We start from the raw sequence: 14,950 nt of genomic DNA, 5'->3' as shown, positions 1-14,950 counted from the left end.
ATATGGAAGAGGGTAAAGTCCACTACACTTTATAAGGTTGTAACTTTTCATGGGGTTCTCCTATTACTCTCAATAACCCTCCAGCGCAAATCTAGTTGAGAGAGATTGTTTTCTAAATCTGCTCATGGCTGCTATTTCCCATCAGTTGTGCATGTAAATTGGAAATGTTTTTATAAGAACAAATCATGTGACGAGTTTGAATCAAAATGGGAGGAATTTTTGCCAGCAATCATGCTCTGAAATGAACAAAAATGCTCACAAGTCAAACAATAGCATTCACCTCTTTTAAATCCAAGGGAAAGTTTTAATCCACAGCCTGTCAAGTTTTTTTCCAAATCAGTGCAGGTATCATTCCCAGTTTACGCTCTTACTTATGATAACTGAACTGTGTCCCCTTATACATTTTCCTCACTCTGAAAGCCAGTCATCTGCTCTGTGCAGAACCAGCAGTGCAAAACCTATGTAGAACCTCACACCCTAATCAACCTCTGCTGGATTTTCACATGTATTAGGCATTTATTTAAGTCAGAATATATGGATTACTATATAAGAATTTAATTTGAAAGCATTAGTTTGTTTTCTCTGTGTTCCTCATCAATTCCACTCAGCTTCTAAGAACAACATAAGTCCATTTAGTAATCATGTGAGTAAAGCTCATCTGTTTTTCTTAAAACACAGGGATAACTCTGGAAATCTCTAATCAGGTATACACGTGCAAATTAATCTCGACTTCCAGTACTGCTCTTTCCTTGGCTTGGCCAAGCACAGAATGTCCATCAACCTGGATTACATCTTCTACGTAAATAGATTATACAATAAATTGATGGTTATCTACCTATAATGAAACTCCTGATTACACTGACTTCACCACTGAATTTGTCTTCATAATCTGTATTAGCTCTCAGCTGTTGTTTCAAGATGTAAACCATTGTGTCATATTTTGTTCTGAATATCTGGCCTTCCTTTATAGACATGCCTAGTCTTTGCCTAAACCAGAAGGCCAAATCTAGTGTAAACTCTATACCTTTACTTAGTATTCCCCTGTATAGGTAACCCAGTCTTTATGTTGAGATCTGTACTGCTGTGAAACCCATAACCACGTTAACTCCTTTACATTTCACATTGTGGAAATGTAAAGATTTAACAAAAGTTAAGAATTCCACTGATTCTTTTACAAAATGCCATTGATATAAAAAAAGCAAAACCAAAACAAACAAACAAGAAAAAAAAAAACAGACAAAAAAATATTAAGTATTCCAGTATGTTTTGTATGACTGCTTTTTATAGCTCTCCTATAACTGATAAATGTCCTGGATAGGCACAAGTATAGTTCAGATTCTCCCCAAGCAAAAGTTTAAGCTTAATGTGAAAAGGAAGCTGCTGAATTCCTAAAGTAAAATAAATTCCATTGTAAACCCCTGTGTGGTTTGATTCAGAATGATATGATTTCACTTAGATGGTGCATTTACTTGAAAATCAGCATTTTTTTTTTTGTGTCTTAAAAAATCCATAGTCAATTCAGATCACTTTAGTATTCATTTCTTTGGTACCTTCCTATTTTTTTAAAGCCTATTCCTATGGGAAAGTTACCAAGTTTTATTAACTGAATTTACATACTTTTCTTTAAAATTCAGCAAACAGTCCTTTTAAGAGACTGAGATTTAATCTCCCCTGCAAGGTCAAGATGTAGTTTTTATGTGCCAAATAAGCTGAAAACCAATTTATGATCAGCTTCAATTGACTAAAATACACTACTTTCTGTCTGCAAAAATTTCACAGAAAGCACTTCTCTATGTAATTTCATATAATTCTGTATCAACTACATTTTTTTATTGTCAGTTTCAATAAAATAGCTGTTAAGTCTCAAAAACTCCACAACATTTACTTCTCAGTCTAAAGCACATTTTTTCTCAAGCACTGGGCCTATTACAGAATGAAGTCACAGTTACTTTAAAAAGTTTGCTGAGTTTATAGGAATTTTCAACAGCAATCATTCCATTTCAAAGGCATCATAAAATTTGGAGTACTAATGTTCTATGCAAATTTGAGATCTGCTCAAATCTTAAATATGAGACCATAATCTTCATTTAGCATTGTAGAACGTTTTCCTATTTATAAAACTGTATTTCTTAGATAGAAAACCTATTCCAAGAAATTTTCTTCTTAAACTCATTCACAGTGTCATAGCTGTCATATTTCACTGTAAACAGAAAATTTCAAAGCTTCAATTAATGGAGTAAGATTGTTCCCAGTTTATTGTCTATAGCTGAACCTGAAATCTTAGATTAATGGAACTAGAAGAGATTTGAATGGATCATGTAAACTCTCTCCATTTCCTAGATAGGATCAATTAGAACTATGACATTCTCAACTAATGCATTTGTAAATTCTTCTATCAACCACACAATAATCTGTTTATTACTTCTCCTTATTAATGGGAAGCCTTATTTTCTAATTTCAATTGTCCTTCCTGAAATTTAAATCCATTATATTTCCCTAGGCACTACATATAGTCTAGTCTCTTAAGAATCTCTCTATATATTTGAAGACTACTAGGGTCTTCCCTCTCTACACATCAATACTGGGTTGACCCTGTTTACATGTCAAGTGCCCACCAAAAGCACAGTTGGAGCATCCCCTCCTTCACTGACCTTGGTGATTGCAGAGTTTCTCACACATATTCTCACCTCTCTCTCTGGCTGCAGTTGCTCCTGCACAGTAAATGTTGACCCTTAAATATGTTATCACAGAGGCACTGCCACCTTCACTGATTATCTTGGCTTTGACCAGTAGTGGGTCTGTCTTGGAGCTGGTTGGCATTGGCTCTGTTGGACATGGGAGAAGCTTCTGGAAACTTAGAATCTTTGAATCACAGAGTGGTTTGGATTGGAAGGGACCTTAAAGATCATCAAGTTCCAAACCCCTGCAATGGGCAGGGACACTTTACACTATTCCAGGTTTCTCAAAGCCCTGTCCAACCTGGCCTTGAACACTGCCAGGGATGGGCATTCGCAAATTCTTTGGGCAACCTGTTCCAGTGTCTCACCACTCTCATAGTGAGAATTCCTTCCTAGGTTCTAATATAAAGTTACCCTCTTTCAGCTTAAAGCCATTTCCCCTTTTCCTGTCACTACATGCCCTTGCAAATAGTCCTTTTCAGGCTTTCTCATAGGCACCTGTAGGTACTAGAAGGCTATTCTGTCTTCCCAGAGCCTTCTCCAGACTGAACAACACCAATGCTCTTAGCCTGTCTTCATAGAAGAGGTGTTTCAGCCCTCTGATCGTCTACATGGCCTCCTCTAGAATCATTCCAACAGGTCCATGTACTTCTCACATTGGAGGTCCCAGAGCTGGATGCAGTACTCCAGGTAGGGGCTCATGAGAGCAGAGTAGAGGGAGAGAATCCTCTCCCTCAATCTGATGGTCATGATGCTTTTGATGTAGCCCATGCTACAACTGGCTTTCTGGGCTGCAAGTGTACATTGATGGATCATGTTGAGATTCTCATCAACAAACAGACCCAAGTCCTTCTCAGGGCTGCTCTCAATCCGTTCTTGACCCAGCCTGTATTTGTGCCTGGGATTGCCCTGACCCAGGTGTAGGACCTTGCACTTAGCCTTTTTGAACTTCATCAGGTTTGCACTGTCCCACCTCTTAAACCTGTCAATGTCCCTCTGGATGACAGTCTTTAGCTCCATCATGTCAACTACATCACACAGCTTTGTGTCATCACCAAACTGGCTGACGATGGTCCAAATACTGACCCCTGAGGAGCGTCACTTGTCACTGTTCACCACCTGGTTATTAAGCCACTGAGCACAACATTTTGAGTACAAACATCCTTATCCACTGAATGTTCCATCCATCACATCCATGTCTCTCTAATTTAAAGACAAAGGTGTTGTGTGGGACAGTGTCAAATGCCTTGCACAAGTCCAGGTAGATGTCAGTTGCTCTTCCCTTATACACCAACACAGTGGCCTCATCCTACAGGGCCACAGAATTGGTCAGGCACAGTTTGCCTTTAACGAAGCCATGTTGGCTATCACTCATCACCTCCTTACATTCCGTGTGCTTTTGCACAGTTTCCAGGAGGATCTGATCCATGATCTTGCCAGGCACCAAGGTGAGACTGGACAGCCTGTAGTTCCTTGGGTTTTTTTTTTCCCTTTATTAAAATGGGCATTAATTTTTCAATCAGTGAGAATTTCACTGGACTGCCACGGCTTCTCAAAAACAATGGACAGTATATTAACCACTTCATCTGCCAGTTCCCTCAGGACCCACAGATATATCTCCTCAAGGCCCATGCACCTGTGCATCTTCAGGTTCCTTAGATGGTCTCAAACCTGATCTTCTCCTGCAATGTGTGTTTTTTTCGTTCTCCCAGTCCTTGACTTTGCCTTCTGTGACTTCAGCAGTGTGGCTGGAGCAGCTGCTGGTGAAGACTGAGGAAAAAAGTCATTAAGTTCCTCAGCTTTCTCCTTATCTTTGGTAATAAAGTCTCTCATTTCCTTCTGAAGACAGCCCACTTTCGTTTTATCACCAAGGTACCTACGGAAGCTTTTCTTGTTGCCACCGATGTTGCTGGCCAGATTTAACTTTACCAGGGCTTTAGGTTTTCTAAGCTGATGCCTGACTTCTTGGACAATTTCTCTGTATTCCTCCCAGGCTGCTTGTCCTGCTTCTCATGAAACAAAGGTTTAATAGTTTAAAAGAATCAAGAAGAAGCATAAGCTCGCCACGTGGTATATAACTTTTTCCCATTTTTCTCAGTATTCTGAAGGCACAGAAACAAAACTAGATAAAGTATATCCCAAAGCAGATCTTGTACAATGGTGAGTCAGTCAGTGTTACATTCATTATTGGACTAAAATTACTTGAAACAGAATGTGCTTTTGAAGAAAGCAAAAGGAATAAGAAAAGGAAATGAATGATTCAGTATATTATCTCCTCAGGCTGTAATATACAAAGCTGTCAGCTTCAGCTTTAAAAGTGCTTTAATTTCAAGAGACAAAGGTCTCATTTCTATTATTATTCCACTCACTAAAATTTACATTTTAACCAAGAAAGACCCTCTGTGCCAACTGATGTCAGAAGTGACCAATTTATATCCATTAAAAAAAATGAGAAGTATTAAAAACAACAGTTGAAATTCTGGCCCAGTTCAAGTCAATGGCAGCTGTAGTCTCAATTCCAGCAGAGAGCACACAGAGGATTTGGTATTCTGTGTTACACAATTAGAGCAATTAAATTCTGCTCTTCTGCTAACAACAGCTAATCTTCTAGTGAATACATAGAGGTAAAATTACAAAAAAACCTTCTGCTGCTCCTCCATTAATGTGCAGCTTGTGATTAATACTTTTCCCAACAGCTAAGTTCTTATCAGAGTTCTCATATCAATATCTTTTTCTCTAAGTATATACAATGATTTAAATAGGACCTCTGGTGGCATAAGGTGAATATGATAGGATATTCAGCACCAGTGACAGTATCTGAGAGCATATCTAAGTTTCATCCCTCAATTTCCCTGATAGTTGAGATTTAGAAAGTTACATTGCACAGAACAGCTCCCTGAAATATCATAAGGTGTACAAATCTCTGCAGTTTTTCTGACAGCAGGATAATGTCCAGACTGAATATCATAAGTTAAAGTACCTATACATTGGTTAGAGGGTGGAATCCTACTAATGAAGAGAAGATGGAAGAAATCGTAGGTTTCCATTCCAAGGTCCTTGTGAGGTAACCTCATTTTGCCAGGCATCAAAGTAGGAAGATGGTACAGAGCAATAGGAATGTTGTGCACCTTCACATCAGAAATCAACAGCTACATGGTCCATATCACATCAAAAAAGTCCAACTGCAAATTTAGTGATTATCATCTGAAAGCTGATGAAGTTCTTATAGCTTTCCTTCATTTTAGGCACAAATTCTTCTCCAGCTCATGCAAACCTGCTGTCACATCCTTCTGCATCAGTAATAGGGAACCTTCTATTCCATTCCCAATCTCCAGCTTTGTTTGACCAGTGTAGCATAGTGTTTGCACATCTTAAAGCTCTTCTTAGAGTACCACCCTGAAGTACAGAACTTTAATTTACATTTTACAGATGCAAATTGGGAACAAAGTCAAAGATTTTTACCTGGGGTCCAAAACAAAAATATTTCCTTGCCCTTTGGAGCATACACTACATCTACGTCATGTAAAGCTTCCTACATCAGTGCTTTCCTTACATTACTCACATAATATAGGCACATTCACTTTCATGTATCTGCAATTCTTCATGTTTTCATGAAAAGCCATCACCTTGAAGTAGGATGTAAATTTATAGATCTGCCTTCCATTCAGCTGAAGGTATAGAGATGTGCAAATACAAAACCTGGTATTTCAATTATGAGATATTCCAAAAATTAGTAGAGGACATAAACGAGTCTATAACACAAGCATAAGCATTTGGGATAGTACAAAGCTGTCTCATGCTTAGGGGTGCTTGAGAAGGCAGGAATATTTCCTCAACTAAGGGAGAAGTAGGTGAAGCACCCTCTTCCTTTCTCCTAATTGTGCATTAGTGAACTTGGTATAACCATATAATCCCTCCTGACTCCCATTGGCAGACCTGGAATGGGGGTATTACTTCAGCAAATGACAGAAATACAAACATATTCCATTAGTGTGGAGAAAGGCCTGCACAAAACCAGGGCATTGGGTGTGTATTATGGACATTACCAAAGGCGGAGGTTTAAGAAATCAATATGAAGATGAAGCCAGCACTGAAACCACTCTAAACATTGGGCTCTTCTGAAACTCAGCTCCAGGTTTAACTAATATGGATCAAGTGATCCAGCCTAATAATTTGATTCCTGAGGTGTTGTTGTGATGTAATTTAGCAGTTGTTTCAAACACAGCACAGTAAAAGCATAATACAAACACTTGTTACTCTGGACATCCATTCATTTTCAGTCTTGCAGACACCTAACAAGGATCCTAGCAGGCTGGCTAAATCAACTTCAATAAAAGTATTGCATTGAAAAGCTAATAGAACATAAAAACCTCACTGTTCATCCTAATCACATTATAATACATCATATTTACATTTTATGCATTTGTGATAACTGGCCTGAACAGTGCACAAGGAAAATGAGCTTTCTATGTACAGTATATTCATATTGAAGAAGTTTGCATTATTTATAACAATGGGCCTACCAATACTCTGCATACAAATCTGCTTTGGTTCACGTTTCTTTTTTAGGGAGACCTGGATATTGCTTTAAAACATATTCTCAGTAGCCCTACAAAAATTGTTAATTATTTCAATACACAAAATTACATTTGTAAACTTTATATATAAGTAACATGTTTTTAGACTTGCATAGGCAAAGCTATTGACATTATAAATTGCTTGGGGAGGGATCTATCCTTTCTGTGTTTATATGATAGCTAGAACAATGCAGGGTGGAATAAAAGCACACTAATTGTAATATTTATAATAATAGGTCAAGAATTTCATTAACTCTTGTATGTGGCTAACCAGAGCTCTGCTTTGAAAGTCCACTTATATATCAGTGGAGACAAAAAAAAAAATCAGGTTGCTACATCTGAAAGCAATGCTCCCAGTTATACACAGCTTATGACTCAGTTATTGCCTGGATTTTCAAAAGAGCCTAAAAAGTCATGCTTCTTAATCCCATCACATTTCAATAGATTTGGGTGCCTATATCCTGTGTGCAGAGAGTTAACACTATGCATTTTTGAAAAGTAAGAAGTCTAGCTGTATTTATCATGATGTAAATATGCCAAAACTAATAAGTAGGTGAGGTGACACAATTTGAAAAACTGCTTAGTTGCCTATATAACTAAGCAGGCTACTCAGCAAAGGATATTGGGATCTGGCTTATATCAGCCAGAGAAAATGTGTCCCACAGATAAAAAAGTATTAGCTGAGAAACATCCAAATGCAGAATCCAAAGTTATATGGCTGGTGTACAAACCAAACAGAGAAAGTCAGCAATAATTAGCTTTGAGTGCTAAATTCTTCTGCATTTAAATGAAGTAATTAAGTAATCACAGAATGCAGGATAGACACATGATGGTCTGATAACCAAAGGAATAACGTGATCAAATATATAAAACCTGTGGAAGATGCAAGTACAGCATCCTTCAGTCACTGGGCTTGGCTTTCTGAACATCTGGACTTCACACAGGCAACATCTCACCTCTAGTTCATAGACCTATGTTTGCTACCTCCAGCTAAAAGTGTAGTCTGATACCTCATCTTAGTCTATCTTCTTAGGCTTGGAAAGCAGTCTCATTCTGCAAACTGCCTGCTCAGTCCTTTGAGGATACATGTATCATACTGATCCAAAACCTCTGTGGAGACAATGCACCTTGACCCTGCTTGGCACGTTTCACTGCTAGTCAGAGTTCACAGGGAAACAGGTGAAGATGTATGTATTTAGGTTTAAGGTAAATATCTGTGGGTAGCAGCAAAGTCAGAAATAAGATACTGCAAGTGCTAAAACATGTATATAGATATAATTAAAAGAAATTTTACCCTGTTCTTAATGACAATTATCTGACTAATAGAACTAGAGTATCTTAGCTGAAATACAGAATCTCAGAATCCTGTATTTATAGCAACCCTGACTCCCACCATAGATAAAGCTCTCTTGTAATACTCTAGCCTAAGTAGTCTTGATTTACTGCAAAACAAATGAAGAATCAATGTCTCGTCTAGAGTGGTTGCCCTTTTCCTTATTAAAAGACATCCTGAGCTTCACACTCCTCACCTTTTTATCACATATTTTTGGCAAGAAATCTTTTTATTCTAGCTCCAGCCAACTCATCTCAGCCCATGCTACTCAGTACACATTTTTAAAAACTTCTCAGTTTTTGTAATATGGCATATAGCATCCATCATAGAAATAGTGCAGGATGATGCAGGCAGGGTGGTGAAGCCACAGCCTCACTACAGTGATCTAGGTTTGATAGAAACCAGAGCACTTTAGAGTACATAACCAGAAAGACCCTAGTGATAAGAATAAAGTACTTTTGTAGACAGATCCTAAAGAGCAAGCATCCTTCCTTCACCTTCTCCTAATCTTTATTCCAGGCTGAGTTTATTCAGAATCTCTGAGGGACACTGTACTGCTAAAGATGAATTTCCTACAATATTACAGTCTCTATTAGAAATGCTTCCTGTCACCAGTTTAACATTGCCTTTCACCACTCCTTTTTCTTATTTGTTTATTCCTCATCTTTCTCAAAAAGAAACTGAAAGAATGAACTGAACATAGCTGCTTTTTTTCCTGTTTAGTTCTAAACAAAATGGCAAGGAAAACATGATGACAACGAACGAGAGCATTTTTCAGTGACTACTAACGTACTGCACCACTAAGACACCTTTGTTCTAATAAAACCAAAAGCAATTGACACGAAAATGCTACAAAAATCTTATACTCAAGGATAATTCATTGTTTAAGTAAACAAGCACAAAGAGATGTAGATCTGTATGAGATATGAGTCCAAAGCAAAATATGGAGAATACTTAGAGAACTAGGACTTTATTTTCATTGCTTTCCACAGTCTAATTTTGTTAAAGCAACAACAGAAAAGGAGCTACTTGAAAATATCAAGTCTTTCAAAAAATTAATGTAAGAACCTTTGTATACTTTTGTTTCCCTTTGTATTTAACTACTTGCATGAATCTCACAGGGTTTGCATTTGTGGTACCCCTGGATCTATACAGATACATTTGGCTTTGATCAGTCTAAAAGAGGAAGCTATGAAGTGGCAGGAAATCATGTATTTTACAAAATTAGACTGCCAATATATATATGCAGGGTGCAGAACAATTAAATTATAAAGACTTAAATATAGGGTGCAGTCTTTATCAGATATGCTCAACAAGTTGTTACTGTTTTTTTAAATTAAAATTATATGAGAATTTTTAATTGACAGATGCATTTTAAAAAGAGTGGGGAGTTAGCCTCAAGGCTCATGGGAAATAGGTGGTTTTATAGGGTCATTGGATCCCAAAAGATTAAACCCTTGTATGACCATATGACTTTGATATAGAATGTTTTAGGAATCATAAGAAGGCCTTTGCTCTCACTATCTACTGTTTCTTCAGTCACAGCAAGGGTTATGGGCCTAAAGAGAGAAAAATGCAAAGGATGTGGTCTGAGTCAGGTACAATGTCAGGACAAAGAAACCAATGTCTGCATCAGCCCAAGAACAAGATGAAAAGTCTTCTAGGATTAAATAGATATCAATCCAGAATGAAGAACAGGAAAATCAAAAGTCAAGAGAGGGTCATACATTCACTTTTACTAGCTGGTAGCAATTTTTACCTTCACCCTTATAATGTGGCTCCTGATCAGGCTTCTGCAAACCCAAAGCTGGTCTTGCTTTTCAGGTCTGTAGCTGTCAAGAGAATTCCTACTGACGATACTGATAGTAGCCACAAAGCTGTCACAGAGAAAAAGCATTCTATGAGGATCACCAATTGATGTGAACTGTATTTCTTTGTTTTATTTTGTGTTGCCCACACTGTATTTTCCTTGGACTACCTGTCACTATGGCACGACAGGGAGTGCTCTCTCCAACCAGGAAACAATACCTCTAAGGCACTCAGCCTTCCCTCATTCAGCCAAGATATCACCCAGAAGCTTCTCTATGTGAAGAAATGTAAATCAGCCCCTCAGCATGAGTCAAATTTCCGTTATTCACAGAGCCCTTCTTCAGAATTTCCATGAGACAAACAGAACAAACATCTTTCAAATTCATACTTTGATAGCCTTTCACATTTTTAACATGATGGCATCACTCTAGCAAAGACCTGGTCCCCAGAGGACACCTGTGTACTTATCTTTGTAGACAGAAATCACACACAACTGGAATATTTGTAACTTTTCCCAAAATCTACAAGTACAGATGTAGATTGCTGCCTGACATATTATAGGAAGACTAGGAAACTGTGTAAGATGAAGGTTTAAAAAAATCTGAAGGAGGCCTATAAAGTCAGCAATGGCAATCTGAGGCAGGTGAAGAAGAAGAAAAACACTCTTGACCCTAAAAAAAAGTTTCAAAAGTCATCACCTGAGGAATGGTAATACCTTCTCTCTCAGAAGATGGGAGAAAAGGAAAGAGCTGGAAGGAAGGAAAAATGTGTAGCTTATGCCTCTAGGGACATCACAACAGAGGGCAAAGGCTAGGTAATTGACACTTTACAGGTGACCATGACTAGGCATCCAGCCCAACAAAACATTAGCAATGCCTCTTCCCCAGCGTGCCTGGACTCATCACATAGCTAGGCAGGGCAGATGAATGTAAAGGCAGATCCCCAGTCCCATCTTTACAGTAGTGCTTTAACCAGGATGCTTTTAAAAGCAAAACCAGAACTGTATTTGTGTTATCTGTAAATTACTTCAGGAAACCTGACACAAGCCACCGTCTAGAGGGGATGTATTTAGTCTCTGCGGGTTCTGCAGTATTCCAGATGGCCCCAGGAAATGAGTAGGTTATCTATGAAAATATGTTCTTAACTGTGATTTACAAATAACATGATCTGGGTCTCCAAAAAGCTGCTGTCCTTCCTGTTCAAAATCTCCTGATTATTAGTCAGTCAGGCTGTCCCTGGGGTGCTCCTGGATATACCTTAGATTCCAGGGCTTACCCATAACTGGAATAACTTGCCTCAATAATCAACAAACTTTGCTTGCAGGCACTATCAATAAGTAGTTTTTACACTCAGAAACAGAAAAGTATTTATGTGCTTCATAGTTTGCATCTGGGTTTGGGCTCAGTGCATGCTAGGAGTGCCTATAGCTCTATCAGCCCTTTTTTCTCCTTCACTGTACTCCTGACAGGATAAAATTATTAAATTTTTGCAACTTATACATCCTAAGAAAAACATCTTTAAAACAAAATGTCATATATGTGGGAGATATTGTAAGGAGGGTACAGGCTGAAGCATCAGGATCTGGCTCTGGAATGTGAGGAGTCATGACAAAGTGGGAGTAGACTGTAGGAGTTAGAATCATAGAATCATAGAATAGTTAGGGTTGGAAAGGACCTCAAGATCATCCAGTTCCAGTCACCCTGCCATGGGCAGGGACACCTCACACTAAACCATGTCATCCAGGACTTCATCCAACCTGGCCTTGAACAGGCCACCAGGGATGGAGCATTCACAGCTTCCTTGGACAACACATTCCAGTGCCTCACCACCCTTACAGTAAAGAACTTCTTCCTTATATCCAACCTAAATCTCTGCTGTTTAAGTTTCAACCTTTTACCCCTTGTGCTATCACTACAGTCCCTAATGAAGAGTCCCTCACCACCATCCCTGTAGGCCCCCTTCAGACACTGGAAGGCTGCTATGAGGTCTTCACGCAGTCTTCTCTTCTCCAGGCTGAACAACCCCAACTTTCTCAGCCTGTCTTCATACAGGAGGTGCTCCAGTCGCCTGATCATCCTTGTGGCCCTCCTCTGGACTTGTACCATGTCCTTTTTATGTTGAGGACACTTATGTTGGTGAACACTTGTACTTCATCTTTAGTCTGAACCAAATGGCACTGAAAGTTGTTCTCATATCCCTTGTACTTGGGCAGGAGTAGAAGCTGAAGCATGACCCTTCAAAGTGTGATGTTTAGTATTTACATCTGATGTTTTCTTACCAGCACAGGCCCAGGATATACCTAAGGGGGTTGGTGTGTGTCCTTGGGTAGTATATTGTGAAAAGGGTCTTAACAAAAGGTCTCTGAATCCCTCATTGTTCCACAAATAAATTGTGAATGCAAACAGTTCCCTCTATAACAGTGTCAAACCAGACAAACAAGAAGGGTTAGATGATCCTGAGACAACTGCAGGCACACGTGTAGGAGAAAAGGGGTTATCAGAGTGGGACCATGGCATCATGACAGCAGAGGATAATTGGGGCACAGCATCAGAAATGGTGATAGGTGCTTTCATGTACCCCTGTTCTTATGTGGAAGGAACAGAGGAGACACCCGTCTTTGGAGTTAGACAGATATTAAAACTATGAAGCATGGAGATAATGTGATCACAATAATGGTATAATATGAACCATACATAAAGGGAGGAATCATTCCCCTTCTGGTCATAATAATCATCTTCCCTCCTGAATGTTCTGTACTGTCCTAAATGCCTCATGTGGCAACAACACAGATATACCAGCCATTATATTTACATATCATGCTACTAGTTACAATGACTTGTCAGCAGCAGCTTGTGACACAGTTGTGGCTTGTTAGCATGCCACCCTGTGCTACAGCTTGATAAGAGCTTGACACAATTCGCTTCCAGAAGGCAGGATCTAAGCTGGGGCACCAACAGTGCCAAAGGTACAGCCATCATGACAGCGTATTCAAAGCAGTTCAGCACAGTTGTGCCTAGAGCCATCCATCACAGCCCTGAGATGATCTCATTACCTGGTGTCAAGTTGTTAGCAGGCTTAAGAAAGCAAGGAACACTGGTGGGAGAGAACCTCAGTGCAGAGGTGCACAGAGGATCAGTAGTATGAATAGTACAGATAGGCAATGGTAGTTTTACAGAGCTTGTGAGATGGGGGTAATGACTAGATAAAATGAGGGCCTTTGTACAAAACTGTATGATCTACCATCTGGAAATACTCCAGCTGAGGGAATTCTCATTAAGTGTTTGACAAAAAAGTCCTGGTAGATTTTACAGATTAGTGAGGGCATAAGCAAGTACTGTTTTAAAATGATGTTGTAGGCTTCTTACGGAACTAATGTGTTTTCCAACAAATTCTTCGTAATCTACCTTTGAAAGTGTCTGAAAATGCGTGCCTTTAATTCAGGGGTTTGTATGTAATGGATACAGTGTTTATTCCATGGAATGTTTGTTAAAAAGACAGAAATTCTTGTTTGTGCTTTAGAGTGACCAGAAACTGAAGAAGACAAAACAGTCATAGCATCTTTCTGACTGATTCTCTAATAGAGCGATAATAGTGTAAGAAACCACAACTAATTCCAGGCTTAAAAAGCAGTAGCATATGAGCTGTAGAAAAAGTTAACCAAAAGCTAAAAGAAAGATTTGAGAAAGGAGAATAGAAAGAAACTGAGATTAGCCTGAAATTAGGAGGATCCTTCCTGCAATACAGCATTTGCAATAGACCGTTTGTCTGTGTCTGCAGGAGGAAAAGATTCCTTAAAATTCAGTATCTAGGGCTGTCAGCCTTACTTTTGGTGGCTGTAGCTGAACAAGAGACATCCACCAACCACCCAGTTCCTGCAGATGGTACCTTCACATACTGTTTTATCTCTAAAGGTCTGCCACTCACAGAACTTTAGTGACAAAGTCAAAATTAATTCAGCAAAGCAATCTTCTCCAAGATTTCTCTTCTTCCTATCTTTCTTTCATTTATTATACACTAGAAATGCAAGTCTCCTTTGAATCATCACTTGCACCAGTCTTGTCTTTGGGAATTAGACATTGAAATACAACTACAAAATGACATTATTCAAGAGTTCTTTGCTATTCAGAGAATTTCTTTGGTAACTAGACCATTGTTCAGGTTTTCATAATTGAACTGCAAGAACTATTAATCTTTCCTAAATTCTACTGTGCCCATGATTTCAGAATATTTTAGCTTCAGATAAAGATGACACCAAAAAAAACTATTTCATTTTTAGTATAGTAGGCCATTTCAGTACCAAATTCTTTGTCTAAATCTTTTACCTCTTAATATTAAGAGGGAAGAAGTTCCCCTTTCTTCAACTGTAGGGTTTTTTCCTTCAAAATGCTTTCAAAACTAAATCCTCAAACCCAAAACCACCACAACAAACATGAACTCCCTCCCCGCCACACACCCCAAAACCAAAGTAATCTAAAGAAGGCTTGATGAGGTTCTCAAAATTTACAGAAACAAAAGGTGACTGACTTTTGGCTTTTTGAAAAACTTGAAATCAT

This window comes from Melopsittacus undulatus, chromosome 3, assembly GCF_012275295.1.
Source record: "Melopsittacus undulatus isolate bMelUnd1 chromosome 3, bMelUnd1.mat.Z, whole genome shotgun sequence".
Classification (NCBI taxonomy): domain Eukaryota; kingdom Metazoa; phylum Chordata; class Aves; order Psittaciformes; family Psittaculidae; genus Melopsittacus; species Melopsittacus undulatus.
The sequence above is the reverse complement of the archived record's forward strand: the minus strand, read 5'-3'. Positions refer to the sequence as shown.